The sequence below is a fragment of the Bos indicus genome, chromosome 5 (assembly GCF_029378745.1).
Source record: "Bos indicus isolate NIAB-ARS_2022 breed Sahiwal x Tharparkar chromosome 5, NIAB-ARS_B.indTharparkar_mat_pri_1.0, whole genome shotgun sequence".
In the NCBI taxonomy this organism is placed as follows: Eukaryota; Metazoa; Chordata; class Mammalia; order Artiodactyla; family Bovidae; genus Bos; species Bos indicus.
In genome coordinates, this window is record NC_091764.1 from 113,713,203 (window position 1) to 113,729,754 (window position 16,552).

At 55.5% G+C, this 16,552-nt stretch overlaps 1 protein-coding gene across 9 annotated transcripts in view; it reads right to left on the reverse strand.

Moving 5' to 3' along the window:
- Positions 1-16,552, reverse strand: part of TCF20 (transcription factor 20) — a 169,334-nt gene that overhangs the window by 90,157 nt on the left and 62,625 nt on the right. For 5 of the 9 annotated variants that reach the window (XR_011566884.1, XR_011566883.1, XM_070790524.1 and 2 more), the window contains exon 1: positions 3,117-3,433. The exons of 1 other annotated variant lie outside the window; for it this stretch is intronic. The gene's annotated coding sequence lies outside the window, so the exon portion shown is untranslated. Of the gene's footprint in view, positions 1-3,116; positions 3,434-16,552 lie in introns of those variants that run through there. 3 more of the 9 variants (XM_019961922.2, XM_019961921.2, XM_019961920.2) reach the window with 1 other exon arrangement.

The following is a 16,552-nucleotide window of genomic DNA, read 5'->3' on the forward strand; positions in this document are numbered from 1 at the left end:
AGGAAAAGATGAAGAAGGGAAACACAGCAGTAAATTTGGATTCCAAAGCCAATCCACTAGCTGATTTGTTTCTTGAGCTGGCAGTGAGCTATAACGGACCTAACAAAGGCTTTGGAGTCAGGGGGACAGTCACAACCAAACCCTGACCCTCATCAGCTCCTTGACCTCTCAGGAAAAGAAGAGGTGATATATCTCTCAGGTCTGCTGGGTGGATTTTGAAAGATAAGTTTAAAAGCCTTGGACAGAACATACTGGGGTATTTCTGGTTTTGTTTTTCAAAACAAATGCTCTAGCATCCTTTCTCTCCTTAGAAAGAGAAGGTTGAACTTAGAAGTCCAACTCTAATTTCTTGATCTACATTCCACTACACTTTATGAAGGTTAAAAAAAAAAAAAAAGGTTACAAAATCTAAAATCCTTATCTCCTGACATCTTACCGCCTTGGCAACCCTCTCTCACAAATGTATACACAAATAAACATTTCCTCCTTAAGTTTTATAACTTTTCCCTCTTAAGTTACAACAAAAATGTAAATTTATGTGAGTAGGTAACTGTTTACAATTTAAGTAACTGCAAGGTTTTTAAAAGCCCACACAAAGCAAGGTCATAATTCAAATACCAACATAAATTGTTTATTTTGGAAAACTCCAAATAGTCAATCTGCACAGCCATATAAAAGCATCTACCTATGGGACAGGCCTGATGTCAACACACAAGGAAAAGTCTACCAATCCGTCTCCAAGGTGAGCATTATGAGCATACCTCCCAAAGCTGTGACCCTTTTTGAAATGTGTGCACAGGAAGAATTAAAAAGTGGTCTAAGAAAGACATGTCACACATTAGGCACATGTTCTTCAAGAATCCCAATACTGGAAATTTAAGACAAACAAGACCAACCTCTGAGGTTGGTCCAGAAGGCCTAGCCAGTCAAAGGCATGGCCTAAGGCCCTCACACACCATAAAATCAGTGAAATTAATTGGGGTTCTTCAGCATCTGAGAGGAAGCATACAGCTACCATTAAGGAATAAACTGGGGATGCAAATAATTAGTGCACCCTGAGGTGATAGTTAATTCCACTAGCATGCCACTTCACAGGAGATGTTATAGAATTCCACTTTATTCCTTCTCTGAGAATACTAAAGCTGGAAATTTAGAAAGTTAGCCAAATATCCCTGGAAGGAACTTTAAATAAGATCCCTTCATAATACTCTGCATAGAAAGATCTTGGATCTCCTTGAAGCTAACCAACACACAGAGAATCAAATACACATTATCCACAACTCCAAGTAGTCAGATGATGACTGAAAAACCTTTTCCCTGATAACTCCTTCTTGCAAAGACAGAAAAAAATACAAGGCGCATTCAGCCCAGGCTAGAATATACTTTCTGTGAAGCACAGAACAGCATCTAGAATTTAAGGAAAAACTGCACCCTGACCAAGTCGTTCACTCTGTCGGAATACAGGCTGAAAACTAACAGATGAGACAGGCTTTTACAAGCCAAGTAAGGAACAGTCTGCATGCATCTCCCAGGAAGTCACCTACCACTAAACCAAAACCACAAGACAGGAGGGACTACCTAAAAGCCCTGTAACGTTTGACCTAGAAGGGAGCCTTTATTGAACCAGACAAAATTGAAGCGTTGGGGAGGTAGGTAACTTGGCCAGGGTTATAGTTTACTTGGTGGCAAAGCTGGAAGTAGATTCCTGGGTTTTCGTTCAGGGCAGTTTCCCAGTTCAGCCAGCTGCCACTCCCTTTAAGATCCTCATTGAGGGTCTTAACTGAGGATCCTCCCTTTAACTCCTCACTGAGGCTGTTAACCGAAAGGTCTGATTATCATTCAAAGATCTGCCTGTTAGATAACAGCTCGAAAATTCCATCCATTTTACAGAAGTTATCAGAGACATCTAATCTTCGCGAGGGGGGGGGGGGGGGGGCGGTATCCTAATTTTGATCTGTCCCCTAAGGGCAAACTAAAGGGATGCAGACAGGGCTAGTATCCACAACCACAAATACAGACAATAACCCCACCCACAGGCCCAGGAAGGCGGCCGCTCCTCTGCGCCGCCTCCCCACACCCCCGCCCCGCACCCCTCAACTCGCTAAATTCCACTCCCATCCCGGCGCACGGGAGACATTCCACCTCCATCCTCTGCCAGAGCGGGCTGGGCCGGACCGGCCGCTCTCCTTCCACCACCACTCCCCACCGTCCCCAAAAAGATCAGAAGCCTAGAGCGCCAGGCACACCCCCCCCAAAAAAAAAACACAAGCCGTCCGCTCGCACACTGGGGACCACCGGCTGCAACACCCACAGCCCTGCTCACCGCGGCGGGGGAGAAAAACCCCACGCAGGAAGGGTATCCCGCGCTCGGCCCTCCGCCCCCGGGGGGGCCTGGGACCTTGAGCCCGGCCAGCCGGTACCTGCCTCCGCCCCCAACAGGCGAGAAGCAGCCGCGTCCACATGGCTTCAGGTGTTCACATGGCAAGAAGCGGGCCCTCTGCCCTCCCCGCGGCGGGGGCGCGCGACGGCTCCCCAGCTACGCTCCCGCCCGCGGGAGCCCGGCCAGCCCCTCCCCAAGCCCGGCCCTCCGCCTGCCCGCCTGCCTCGCCCCCAGCAAAGCGGCGAGAGCTGCGGGATATACCCAGGGCTGCCAGGGGGCACCCCCCAACCCGGGACGGGCGGCGCTGACCCCGTCGACCCCCTGGGCGCCGCCCGCTCACATCCGCCGCCGGTGCACCCGAGGGCGCAACGAGCAGGTACCGTTCTCTAGGCAACCTCAGGCCAGGACCGGTGCCCAAGCCCGGTCAGACCGAGACCCCCACCCCCCACCCCCGCCTCAGCGCCCTGATGATGCCAGGCCGGGCCCTTTCCCCTCAGCGCCCCGAGGCCAAGGCAGGCCGCTCCTCTTTGCACTCCCGGGTCCGGTCGGGCCGGCCCCTGAGCACCCCGAGTCCTGGCCTCGGAGTCCGGGGGGCTCGGCGCACTCTCAGGTCGGGCCGGGCAAGGACCTCTGTCTGCCCCCAGCCCCGGAGGCCAAGACACCCGGCCTGGCCCTCCCCGCAAGCCCCTCAGCCCCTGACCCCGGCCCCTCCCCCTCAGGCGCAGGCGGCGGTTACCTGCGGGAGCCCCCCGCCCGGTCCCTCGGCCTCAGCCAGGGGCGGGAGGGGAAGGAGCGGCGGCGGCGGACGGCGCCGCGCGGGGTGGGGGTGGGGGAAGCCTCCGCTGCCTCCAGCTCGGGCGCCCGGGGCCGGCGGCGGGGCGGGCCGGGGGGCCGCGGCCCCTCGACGCTCGCTCCGGCCCGCGCGCTCGCGCGCGCTCGCTCGCTCCCCGGTCGGGCGCGCCTCAGGGCGGGCTCCCCCGGCGGAGGCCGCGGCCGCCTCGCAGGGGCCGAAAGCCGCTCGGCTCGGGGTTTTTTCTCTCCATTCTCCCAACACACAGGAAATAACAGAGCGTCAGGTGACGCCGGACGGCCAATCGCGGGGCTCGGAGCCGCGGCGCGCGCGGGCGGGCGGGAGTGGGGCGCGCGGCGGGGGCGGGGCGCGCGGCGGGGGCGGGGCGCCGGGGGCGGGGCCGGCGGGCGCGCGCGTGCCCACCCGCGTGCGGCCGCGCCGAGGCCTGCGCGCGCCTGGCCGGAGACCTCCCCGCGCCCCTCCGACGCCCGCCCGGCGGCCGGGGTCGCGCTGAGGCGGCGGCTGGTCCCCCTTGGCAGCTGCGGGGTGCGGCGCGCGTGTCTCGCCGCTCACCCAGTGCCATCTTGGCCCGCAGATCCCGGCCGTCCTGGGAGTGGCCGCGATCCAACTTTCTGGGGAGTTGGTGGCCCGGAATCTCTCCTTGCGATTTCTGGAGTTCCCTCGGAGCCGCCAAAACCAGGATCGCGCCTCTGGCCCCTAGTGGGGAGCCCCACCCGCGCGGGGCCAGGGGCCCTGCTCTCTCACCCTGTAACCTGGCTTAGGGGGGCCGGCTCCTGCCCGCCCTAGCGCCCTGCGGGCCCGCAGGCCTACTTCCCTAACCGCCCTCCACCCCTTGGCGCCGCGTGTCCTTGGATGAATGACTTGGGCCCTCTTGGGACTCAGTTTCCTCCGCAATAAAAGCAAGGATGAGGAGGCCCACCAACCTCGCCTGTAAAATAGATGCTCACCAAATGCCAGTTGCCTTTGCCTGAGGCAGCCTAAAAAAAAAAAAAAAAAGCTGCCACGCCTGACTGGCTGGACCCAGGGTCCAGAATTAATTTGGAGATGAGGTGGAGGATTTGTGGCGCCAAGGCCTCGGGCCGTTCCCAGCCTTCTTTTGCAAATCTCATGTACGTTTTATGGAGCAAAGGAATGGTTGACTTTTTTTTTTTTTTTTAAGAAAATTTCAGTTGGTAAAACAACAGGAGATGTTTCTGCTGTGTGACCCACTGTGATCACCAGTGAGATGACCAGTGAGGGTCGGTTGTGTTTGGAGTGCTTGTGACCCCCTCTCTCGCTCACGCAGAAACCTGGTCAAATTCTCTCCCCACTCTAGGCCTGTTTCTGGTTGGTACAGTGGGAAGGAGGAGCATGTGGACTAGATGTCCCTAACGTTGACTAAAAGTGCTAATTCTAAATTAGGCCCCCATCTGCCCTAGATGTTAAGGGAGTATATGTGGCTTCCTTTCCTGGAGCAACCTGACTTGAAAGTAAACTGGAATTGGAAGAAGTGGGCAGCACGTGGAGGCTGATAGGAAGCAGGTGTGGCCTGGGGTGCAGTTTCAGTGTATTTGAGGTCCACAGCTCCCCAGGGCCTGGCTGTGCTCTTTCACCTCTCACCCCACCTAGACAGAGGCATTAGCTTTGTCTTGCCCTGGGCCACCAGAAGAGGATTCTGGCTGTGGCAACACCTGCTGCCAGCAAAAGGATCCAAAGCAGGGCCTGAGTTGCTGCTGGCACCCCAGGAGGATGTGGCTGGGAGGGCCGTGATTTCTCCTGGCTTCTGTCCAATCATACAAAGTGGGGGCTGGCTCCAATGTGGGTCAGAGCTATTCTTGGACACTTGGTCCCCCAGCACCTCCTGCATGCCAGGTGGGGTGCCGGTCTCTTCCGGGGTAGAGATTAACAGGCCGCCAAGCCCTGCCCTCTGGCTGTTCCCATTGTTCTGTGAGTTTCATTTTCAAATTCTTTGGCACCAAGACTTAAAAGACCAGTGCTGGCTTTTGTTTGAGTCAGAGCTACAGAGGCAAAGAAGGAACTCTTAGCACAGACCCATGTTTTCTGGACAAACACAGAAAGATGTGAGAGAGCTCCCATTTGGTCTTGGGAGCTCCCTCAATTTCTTGAGGGAATTCGTGAAGAAAAGGGAAGCCCATTTCCTAAGTCTCCTGCCCTCATCCTTCTCCCCTTCCTGCCCCTTCTTCCTCCGCCCCTTTGGGTCTCAGACTGGGGGACCAGAACATGAAAGGGATGGCGACAAGCCATGCAAAGCCTCATTCAGAAGGGAAGGAATGCAGACAGGTAACTGAAGTCCAAGCTTTTGTTTGTTCCTGCCTCCTGTCCTGAGACTGACCCTACAGCCCCCTCCCCCGCCACTGTGGACCCTGCTGGAACAGGGCTAGCTAACCTCTGACCTGGAAACTTCCCCAGTCCTCAGGCCGGGCCAGCCTGGACATCTTCCCCTTAGTAGCCTATCACTTTTCCTTCCAGTATCATCTGGAAAGAGAACATGTGTGGGCATTATGACCAACAGACAGGCTTGGGCTGTGTGGCCTTGGACTACTCACTTCACCTCTCTGAACCTTGATAAAATGGGGATAATGTGACCTCACTCATAAGGTATTATGGGAATCTAAAGAGATGCATAAAGAATTCAGTACAGTACCAGGCACACATTAGCAATAACAACAGTTCTATGATGTGGACAGACAAGCAGACAGGTTCAGAGAGCCAGCCAGTATGGTCAAGACCCCATAGTAGCCGGAGCACAATTAACTGGGGGTGTCTTTGATCACATTAGCATCTTCCATTGTTCTCTCACTGTCTCATCTGTGAGAATCCGGTTTTTCCTACCACACTTGAAGAACAGTAGATTGGTTGGGGTTTTTTTTTTTCTTTTTCTCCCTCTCTCTCGTCTAACCCAGTCCCCTCGAAAAATACTTATTGAACTGAATCAGTGGTTTCAATTCCAGAAGCAAAATTAATCCTTTCCCTCCTCCTCCAGCTCCGAGATGGCTTTTGGAAACCCCGTGTCACTCCCTTTATTACAAACTCCTCTGCCCTCCTCCAGGCGCCTGAGCCACTCCGGGATTACAAATGGAGCCTTCTGCCTCTAGGTCAGTGATTCCGCTACCATCTGTCAGCACGGATTGATTGAGGAGACTGGCCCTGCCCGGCGTATCAGTGACTTGTGCGAAGTGAGCCGGGTGCGGCGCCTTCAGCGGCAGGCGGATGTCCTTCCTCTGGCTCCCTGGCTCGCTCTCGAGAGCACACGTACCGCCCGCCCGCACCTTTATCCTTCAGTGGGCCCCAGCTCTCCTTCCTCTTGGGAGGGGCCTCCTGCCAACTGGAGAGGAAGGCGGAGGCCTCCTGGAACTCCTGCTCGCAGGCCTCCAGGAGAGGACTTACCAAAAAAAACCTCCGCTTACCGGAAGTGGGGGAACCCCCCCCCCCACCGGCATCCTGCGGAGCCTGTCCCCAGCCAGGCACTTTCCCCACGCAGAGCGCAAACAGGAGGGGTGGCCAGAACCTCTGTGGGCACGCCTTCCTTCCACACAGAGCACCTGCTCTGTGTGTGAGGCTGCGGGCCCTGATGGAGGGAACGCAGACCTCAGACAGGTCTTTCCCAGGCAAGGGCAGGGCATGCAGGGAGGCCCAGGGGGTGGGGACAGTTCCAGATAGATAGTTGGGGGATCCCAAAACGGAGCCGCCTGTGGACAGCAGTTCCCAGAACTGTGTGCAGCGCAGGGCCATGGGAACCAGAGATGGGGGTGCAGAGGTGGGCAGGGGTGGGATCTACAGGGCCTTGTATCTGGGACACTTGGTTTCATGGGGTCTCCCAGTGACCTCTGACCCGGAGATCTGCCCCTCAATCCTGCCCTCGCCCTCATTCCCCCAGGGCCTAAGTGGTGGCCTCCTCCTTGGCCCTCGCTGGTTGCACTGGGCTGTCTGTGCTCACATGCATTCTCTTCCACAGGACTGTGAGCCCCCTCTGCTTCCCTGGGGTCTCCGGCATTCCAAGGCAGGGCCAGGCACCATCACCATAACAACGATCCCATTAGAAATGGATCCCCAGCCCAGAAGAATCCAGGCTCACTGGGAACAGGCACTGTGGGTTTGCAGCGACACGATGAGGTTGGTACTATTCCCATCTCCACTTTACAGATGGAACCATTGAGACACAGAGGGCTCTACGGCTCGTCCCAAGTCACACCGCTCAGAAGAGGCCAAGCCGGGATTGGAACCCAGGTCTTTAGAAGTTGCACTCTTAACCACCAGGTTTCCCAGCACTCGGTAAACACAGGAAAGATGGACAGACACAGACAGTTGGTGGGCCCCAAAGCGTGCAGGCAGACGGGGAAAGAGATGGGAGGGGACACAGCAGGGTGGGCACCAGCCTTTCCCCAAAGTAACACTGTAAATCCCTGGAGCCTGGGCAGTTTGCAGGTGTTGGACCCTCAGACCCACACCTGAAAGACCAAGGCCTGCCCACCAAGCGGCAGGAGCTGGGCATCAGTGTACTCAGAACACCGGAGGAGACACAGCTAAGCAGCGGCAGGCCCCTATCACAGGACAGATCACCCTTCAGCCCACTCCCCACTCCTGCCACCCGTGGCTTGAGTCTTCCTGGGAAGTCCCTGGCATGGTGGCCCAGCACAGGGCACTGAGCTGGGGGCCTAGCCTGGTGTTACTGACGTGTGTCCTTCAGCAAATTATCTGATGGCCCTGAGTCTCATTTCTTCAAATCAGAACGGGTGGGAAGAAGGGCCGAGTGGTCTGCCTGCCTCAGGTCCCTTACGGCAACCTCAGTCACTCCTCCCACCCCCAAACCTTATGAGGCAGGGATTGCCATCCTCACAGTGCAGAGCAGGAAATGGGACACACAGAGAGGTTAAGAAACTTGCCCGAGGTCACACAGCTAGCAAGCCGAAGAGCTAGTCTGAACTCAGCCTTCTGGCAAAGTGTTAAACTGAAGATGAAACAACTTAACAATAGTCTAAGTGACAAAGGCATGTTCTAAGCGCTTCACCTGCGTTAACTTGCTTAATCCTCACCAAAGCTCCATGAGGTGGATACTATTATTACCTCATTCCGAAGATAAGGAAACTGAGTCACAAGGCAGAGACGAAATCTGAACCCAGGCGGGTCTGGCTGCAGAGCCCCTGCATGGCTTTATCACAGGCGAACAATAGGGAGGTTCCTTTCCATCGGGATTATTTCTGCTTGAAAGCTCAAGACTTTTAGCCCCGTCCCTGTTGGGCTCCACGGGAAGGCAGTGCTGCATGCTGAGGCATGCTGGGAAAAGACTTTGTTCCGTCCTGTTCTGTTGACACGCTCTTCACTTTAAGCCTGAAACCCCAGCTTCCTGCGAAGATTTCAAACCGTGGAGAAAATCTTCAGCCATGATAACAGCCACGGCTTCCCGCGCCTCCCGTGTTCCCCGTGCCTGGGGCTCCGTGTATGTGTCCTCACCCTTGACCCGTCACAACACCCAAGTAGCCCCCCGCTTCACAGCTGAAGACACTGAAGCCCAGAATTGCTAACAAAATGCCCTCCCCCTCCCCCCCGGCCAAAGCACACAGCTGCCAAGTTGCGGCTCCGCGTCATTCTCGAGAATCCCGGATCTTTGGATCGCATTGGCCGCACCCCGCCGTGCAGGGCACGGAGGTGGCCCTGGTGTGCTGGGCTTCGATGGAGATGCTGCTGTTGCTCTTCAACCACACAGTGTCACAACTCCCGGGCCACAGGGAAAGCACGGGGACACAGGTGTGGGAAGCGTGGACATTAGCATCCGCTCCACTCCACCTCCCTCCCTCCAGGGACTCAGGCGTGGCTGCCCCAAGGTGAGAGCCTTCTGGAAGCAGTCCCGCCCTATGAGGCTCCACATCACTGTCTGCGTCTCCCCAGGAGCTCACAGGATAACTCCAAGGCACATGTGTGATGCCGGGGAAATAGAAAGCAGCCAAGTCAGTGGATTCTCCAACTCCCAGCTGGTCCTCTGGATGGCAGCCTCTCTTACCGGCCCACCCCTCCCTGCCGCAAACTCATTACATTTCCAGAAGCCAGCTTTGACCCTATCCTCCCCCAAACCTCGGGCTCAGAGGTTGTCGGTGGGTCCCAAGGAGATTTCAGAATTCAAGTAAATTCTCAAAGCCCTTGTCTGGCCCCTGCCACCTCTCCAGCCTTCTCTCACGTGTCCCATCCTGCTTCTTTGCCAAACCAAACGAGTCGTGTCCCCACCGTATGCCTGTCTGCCTATCCAAAGCAGGAAGCCCTTCCCTCTTCCCTACAGACTGAAAGCATACCCTCTTTCAAGTCTCACGCAAATGCTACCACCTCCATGAAGCCTTACCTTAACACTCATCATAAATTCATTCAACAAACAGTATTTGAGCCCTCACCATACATGAAGTCTTGAGCTCAAAGGTCTCTATTGTCATGGATCCCCCTGGGATAGTCCATGTATAGTCCCCTGGGATCATTAGAGCAAAAACCATCACATAATGAATCATTTAGTAATAGCCACGAAAGAGACACAGAAGATGCAGGTTTGATCCTAGGTCAGGAAGATCCCCTGGAGGAGGAAATGGTAACCCACTCCAGTATTCTTGCCTGGAGAATCCCATGGACAGAGGAGCCTGGTGGGCTGCAGTCCATGGGGTCGCAAAGAATCTGACATGACTGAACGGCTAAGCACGCACGCACGCACAATACACATCGATAAGAAAGCGGGCAGGCGCACAGAGGGTATGTAATAAGAGCCGGGTCTTGGGGGATCCAGGACATTTGAGCTGAGACCTGCAGGACAGATAGGAAGTTGCCAAGCAATGAGGTTGGAGGAGAGAGCTCCAGGCAGTGGGCACAGCACGGGCAAAAGCCCTCAGGCAGGAGGGAGCGAGCAGATTTCCAGGAAGGGAAAGGAGGCCAGTGCAATTCAAATGAAATGAGTAAGCTGGAGGTGCAGCTGGAGCAAAACAGTGCAAACCACGAAAGACTTGGGGACTTTATCCCAAAGGCAAAACGAGGAACTGCGGAAGGTTTCCTAGCAGAAAAAAGAGTCAATGTTCATTTATAAACAATCCCGCTAATTGCTCCATGGCTGAGTGTCTTCTGAAAAGCCCATGCTTTGCATCCAGCCACCCCTGACCCTTGGCTGTCTGGTCATTTAGGGGTGGAGTTTTCAATCCCTTCCTCCCGGACTGAGCTCTCAAGGGTAGAGCTGACCTCCAGTTCTCCAGCATCACCCCCGTGTGTGGAGCTGCTCCAAAACCGTTTGTGGAATGAGCTAACGGACATGACACTTAGCAGCTTTTCCCCTGGAAGGGGCCAGGCTGCCTGGGGGGCCTTCCACATTCTCTGGAAATCACAAAATTCAAGGGTTTCAGTGAGGTCACTCCTCAGGGAGCCCTTGCAAGTACAGTCGGCATCGCACTGAAGCGCACGTCCAGGGCCAGCACCCAGCAATGACACCACACAGGCGTCTGCCTGTGACCGTGTCCCGAACGACCAGAAATAGAACCGAAAGAGGTGCTGTCGAGCTTACAAAGCACATTTCACACGCACAGCCTCACACAGGGTCAACCCTCATGGGTGGATTCGGTTCCTGGCCTGTTTTACAGATGGGGAAACTGAGGCCCAGTCAGGGGAGGGTCTCTGAAAAGTCATCTCAAAGCCAAGACTGAAACCTGACAACCATTCAGGCTACGTATGGTCCCCATGAGGTTAAGAGAGCGTTCCGGAAACTTCTTTTGAAAAATGCTTTAAAGTGACATATTTCATCAGGATGTCTGTCACGCCAGCAGTGGGAGCCAACACACCAATTCTCGCAGGCCGTTCCCCCTGCATGTCAGATCTGTTGCACGCTCAGCCCCAGGCCCTGGAGGCTTAGCCCAGGGCGTGGGAGGGGCCTGAGTGATGGAGCCTCAGCTCCCTGGGCTGGGTGCTGGCACAAAGCAGGTGCCTGGGAGACTCTGAGAGTTCCCCAGGGCAACCCAGGCGGATTGGAGGACTAACAACAGAGAACATTCCTACAGCTCTCCTGTGTGCCAGGAGCCACGCTCAAGAGTTACCTGCATCAGCTCAGGTCTTCCTTACAACAAGCCTTAAGAGGTGAGTACCAGTTACCTCCACTTCTGTTGTTTAGGGCTTCCCTGGTGGCTCAGAGTCGGACACGACTGAGTGATTCACACTTTCTTTCACTTATGTTGTTTAGTCGCTCAGTCATGTCCAACTGTTTGTGAACGAACTGTGGACCATAGCCCACCAGGCTCTTCTGTCTGTGGGATTTTCCAGGCAAGAATACCGGCGTGGCTTGCCATTCCCTTCTCCAGGGGATCTTCCCAACTCAGGGATCGAACTCATGTCTCCAGCATTAGCAGGAGGATTCTTTACCACTGAGCCCACCAGGGAAACCCAATTATCCCCACTTACAGATGTGGAAACTGAGGCTCAGAGCAATAACTAATTAGTCTTCTGTCCCACAGCCAGCGATTGGCAGAGCTGGGATTTGAGCCCTTTAAGAAACCCCACGCCCTGGCTAAGTAAAAGAAGGCAGAGACATCCCTGGCAGAGGAAAGGACAACTATGCGTCCTCCAGGACTGGGACCACGTGGGGCATCCATCCCTCACACACCTGATGACCATTACTTTTTCCTTTCTTTTCTGTTTTTTGCTTTTTCTTTTTTATTTGATGATCATTATTTGGGGCTTCTCTGGTGACTTGAGGACTTCCCTGGTGGCTCAGATGGTAAAGCGTCTGCCTATGACACAGGAGACCCGGGTTCGATCCCTGGGTCAGGAAGATCCTCTGGAGAAGGAAATGGCAACCCACTCTAGTACTCTCGCCTGGAGAATCCCATGGACGGAGGAGCATGCTAGGCTACAGTCCATGGGGTTGCAAAGAGTTGGACACGACTGACCTACTTCACTTTCTTTCTTCCTGGTGGCTCAGTGGTAAAGAATCAGCCTTCCAATGAAGGAGATACATGTTCAATCCCTGGGTCTGAAAGACCCCCAGGAGAAGGAAATGGCAACCCACTCCAGTACTTTTGCTTGGGAAATCCCAAGGACATAGGAGCCTGGTGGGTTAGAGTCCATGGGGTCGCAAAAGAGTCGGACATGACTAAGCGGCTAAACCACAACATTCTTGCTCCAGTGGCTCGCTGGCGTAGTAACTACCTCATTGCAGGCTTTGTGTCTCCCCAGCCTCCTTCTTCTCCCACCTCTACCCCATGGTCTCTGGGCTCCCTTTACCTGTCCTGCTACCTGTGAGCTCCCAGCATTAGAATCTATCCCATCTCCTTTATGGTAGTTAGGTGGGGTGTACAACAGGCTTCCCAGGTCATTCAAGTGGTAAAGAACCTGCCTGCAAGTGCAGGAGACATGAGATTTGGGCTTGATCCCTGGCTCGGGAAGATCCCCTGGAGGAGGGCATGGCAGTCCACTCCAGTGTTCTTGCCTGGAGAATCCTATGGACAGAGGAGCCTGGCAGGCTACAGTCCATAGGGTCACAAAGAGTCGGACATGACTGAAGAGACTCAGCACGCACGCATGAGGTATACAAAAGAAAGGGAGGGCAGAGAGCGACGCTGCCTTGAGAAGCTTCCTAAGCTCTGGAGCTTCAGCTTTTTCATCTGAGAAATGGGGACATTAACATCGCCCACCACAGAGGGCTGCATCCACGCAAGTGCTTACTCTGCGACCTCGCACCTAAGCACTGGTTCTCTGTTTCTGACTTCAGGTGCCCTGAGGTGGGATCACTCATCCTGTGAGCAGGCAGGCTCACGTTCAGGCAGCATTGGTCACCCAGCACAACACAGTGGGACAAGGAGTGAGCAGTCTGTTCGACCCCAAAGTTCGAGAGAAGGGAGGCAGATGAACCATTTGGGTCTTCGAAGCAGCTCAGCGTCACCCTGCTGGGTGTGGCTGGACGTGGCTCCCAAGTCCTGTACCCGCCCACTCCCAGGACCGTCCCCAAACGAGTGGTGCACATTAAGTGGTGTGGGGGCAGCCCCGTGCCCTCCTGGGCGCCCCTGTCTCACTGGACCTGATCAGCCCCCTCCTCCAGCCCAGGTGAGGGACGCTGGTGGGGCAGGAGGAGCAGTGCGAAGGCTGGATGCCCACGTTGTTCAACTGTGGGCTGACTGCAGAATGAAAGGGAGGAAAGCATCCTTTCTGGAAAAATCAGTGGACAGAGGACACCCCCCTAAGTCACAACCTTCATGGAAGCCAGCCAAGAAAACCAAAGAGACCAGAGAAATGGGCGGCCGTTACAGCAGCTGAGAGGTGAACGAGCCCAAGCCCCCATCAGACAGACAGGAAGACTGAGACCTAGGGTGGGGCCACAACTGACTTGGGTCCAAGGCTCTGCCCTGTCTAAAGGGGTGTCTGTTCCCACATGGCCCATTCACAGTGGTGGGTGGGCCCTTGTGTTCCTCGTGCCGCACACTCCAGCCTTCCAAACCTTCTGGTCTGGCTCACAGTACCAAGGGTGCCAGCTTAGCCTTGCCCAGAAAACAGCAAGTCTCTGGGGCTTTTCCCTGTGTGCTTCTGGCTTCTGGGATCCCCTGCCCACCCCACCCCCACCCTCACATGTTAGTCAGTTACTATATTCAATAAGATACTACATAGTTATACAATAAGAACAGAGCCTGCCTGACTCACAGTAAGAGCTCATGTATGTGTGTGTGTGTGTGTGTGTGTGTGTGCGTGCTAAGTCGCTTCAGTTGTGTCCGACTCTGCGATCCCATGGACTGTAGCCTGCCAGGCTCCTCTGTCCATGGAATTCTCCAGGCAAGAATACTGGAGTGGGTTGCCATGCCCTCCTCCAGGGGATCTTCCCCACCCAGGGATCGAACCCGCGTCTCTTACATCTCCTGCATTGGCAGGCAAGTTCCTTACCACTAGCGCCACCTGGGAAACCCAAAAGCTCATAAATATTAGCCATTATTACCAGGCATGATTATCTTCCCCACTTTACAGCTAGGAAAACCAAGGTTCAGAAGGATTCAGTGACTGGCCCATAGACATGAGATGCTACACTCTCTTGGGCTGACTTTTTTTTGAGCTAACAGTTCTTGGGTGGCTTTTGGGGAGCCAGGCTCTGGGCTGACTCCTCTGTGAGAGTTATCTCCCCTAATCTTCACCACAGCCCTATGGCCAGGAAATCGAGGCTCAGAGAGGGCAGGTGATTTGCCTGGGGCAACCAGCTGGTAAATGGCAGAGCCCAGGTTGAAGCAGGCAGCCTGGCTCATTTTGTGAACTGGAGAGAATAATGGCCCTGGCCTCTTGCAGGAAGTTCCAGTCACGTCAGGGTCCCAGGCTAGAGAAGCTGCTCCAGGAACCCTCGCTCAAGTTGGAGACCAGGCGGCTACCCTGATTCCCCGACAATGTTGGCCCCGGTTCAGGGAGGGGACTGCACTGGCTCTGGGCGCCAGAGATGTCCTGAGACTGCAAATCAGGAGACCCAGGCTGGTCCTTAAACTCCCAGGCAGTCCGAGAATCCCAAGAGTACAAGGCCACCCTGCGAGGCTGACTTGGGAGGAGCTAGAATGGGCCAGCTTTGTGGGCAGCCTGCCCGCTCCCATCAAGTCAGTCTCTCCCGCCTCCAGAAATGGCTCCCGCTGTCGCTCCCCCTTCCCCTTCCTGGGCTTCAGCCACTTGAGGTGACTGGCCTTTCACACCTGCAGCTCTGCTGTTGCTCTTCCTTCCAGTGATACACCTTCCTCTGCCTTAGCCTGGCAAACTCCTACTCATTCTCCAAGACCTTCAAATGGCACCTCCTCTCTGAAGCCCATCTAGAGTGACCTGTCAGAATTCACAAGGGGAACTTTTTGTTGTGCCTCTAGGTTGCCGGCCCAGCCAGCTCCCTCACAGCGACAGCTGCCATTCGCTGAGCATCTGCTGTGTACAGGCACGGCGCCTGTAGTCTCCTTAACCCCATAACAAGCCTGCAGGAAGAGCTTACTACTGGTAAGTCACTGCATCTCTGAGAGATTAAATAACTTGCCTAAAATCATATAGCTAGAGAATGGCCAGGGAGAACTGTAACTCAGGTCTGCCTGCAAACTCCTGGGGTCCATCAAATGCGGGCATACAAAGGAGAGGGGCTTGGTGTGCATCTCCCCTCTCTGTAGGCCGGGGGGTGGGCACACAGCTCCAAGGGGGCAGGCTCTGTGAGCCTAGACTGGGTGAAATGAGCTGACTGGCCAGTTGGAACCTTGCCTGGTGCTCCCAGCACCTTTTGGCAGAAGGCTCTGGAGCCCAAGCCTGGAACGGACCCAGCACCTCAGCCTTGAGGAGAGTCTATCAACTGTTCTTTCCTTTTCCATCTGGCAAAGGAGCCTCCATAGGGCACCAGAGCCCTGCAAGGGAAGCCCAGGTGGGCAGCTGCCCCTCACACACAGCTCCTGGCTCCCCCACACAGGTTGCCTGTGGGCCTAGGACCTGAAGACAACTCTGGGGGAGATGAGCAAGCCCACCACCAATTTTCAAAGGGGACATTAGCCACAAGAGGCTCTCCAGTTCGGGGCAGATGTCCTGGCCACAGGCGTAGCCGTGGCTTGTCCCCACAGGTCAGGCTCCATGGGGAAAAAATCCCCTTCTGGCGGGTTTGTCCAAAGGAAGTGAGCCCGTGACCACTTCCGGGGTGCAAGGCGGGGCAAGTGTTCCATCTTGGTGGCCCACCTTCCTGGGATATAGGCAAGTCTGGACCTGCGCCCACCCCACCCCCCGCCCCTAGTTTCCTGGCACAAACCTCCTCTGTGCTCAGCTGTGGGCAGGTGCTGGGAACACTGAGGATGTCTTAAAATTCCTGTCACCCAGGACCTGACAGTGACTATGCTTCTCACAACACTGTGTATGTATGTGTGTGTGTGTGTGTGTGTGTGTGTGTGTGGAGGCGAGGATGGGCAGGCCCCCAGGTCATTCACACTGAAGGCAGCGAAGACTTCCTGGAGGAGGCTAACTGAGTTCAGAAGGACTTGACCAGGTGAGAAAGGCGGTGAGGAAGCAGCTCCTGAGGACGGAGACCCAGAATGAGGCCCACAGCCTGAGGCCTAGTGTGTGACAGGCCAGACCCAGAGGCTCACAGCCTTCCCCTCGACCCTCCATGTGAGGTGGGCTCCCACCTCGACTGCTCAGCTGGGGTCCTCCCATCCCTACTGGGGCCTGAGCTCTATGGCCCAGCCCTCTCTGTGTCCTCTGACCTGCTGTGTGCTTGCTTCTCCCTCTGCCTGAGCCCTGTTGGCAGCCACAGCTAAAGGGCTATGGCTGCCCTCAGCCGGGGTCAGGCTCATGCACTCTGCCCTCATGGCTCCATCAGAGGAGACAGGGGGTGCTGGGACGCTCTGCCATCACCCACCTAGCCACAGAACCCATGGCCT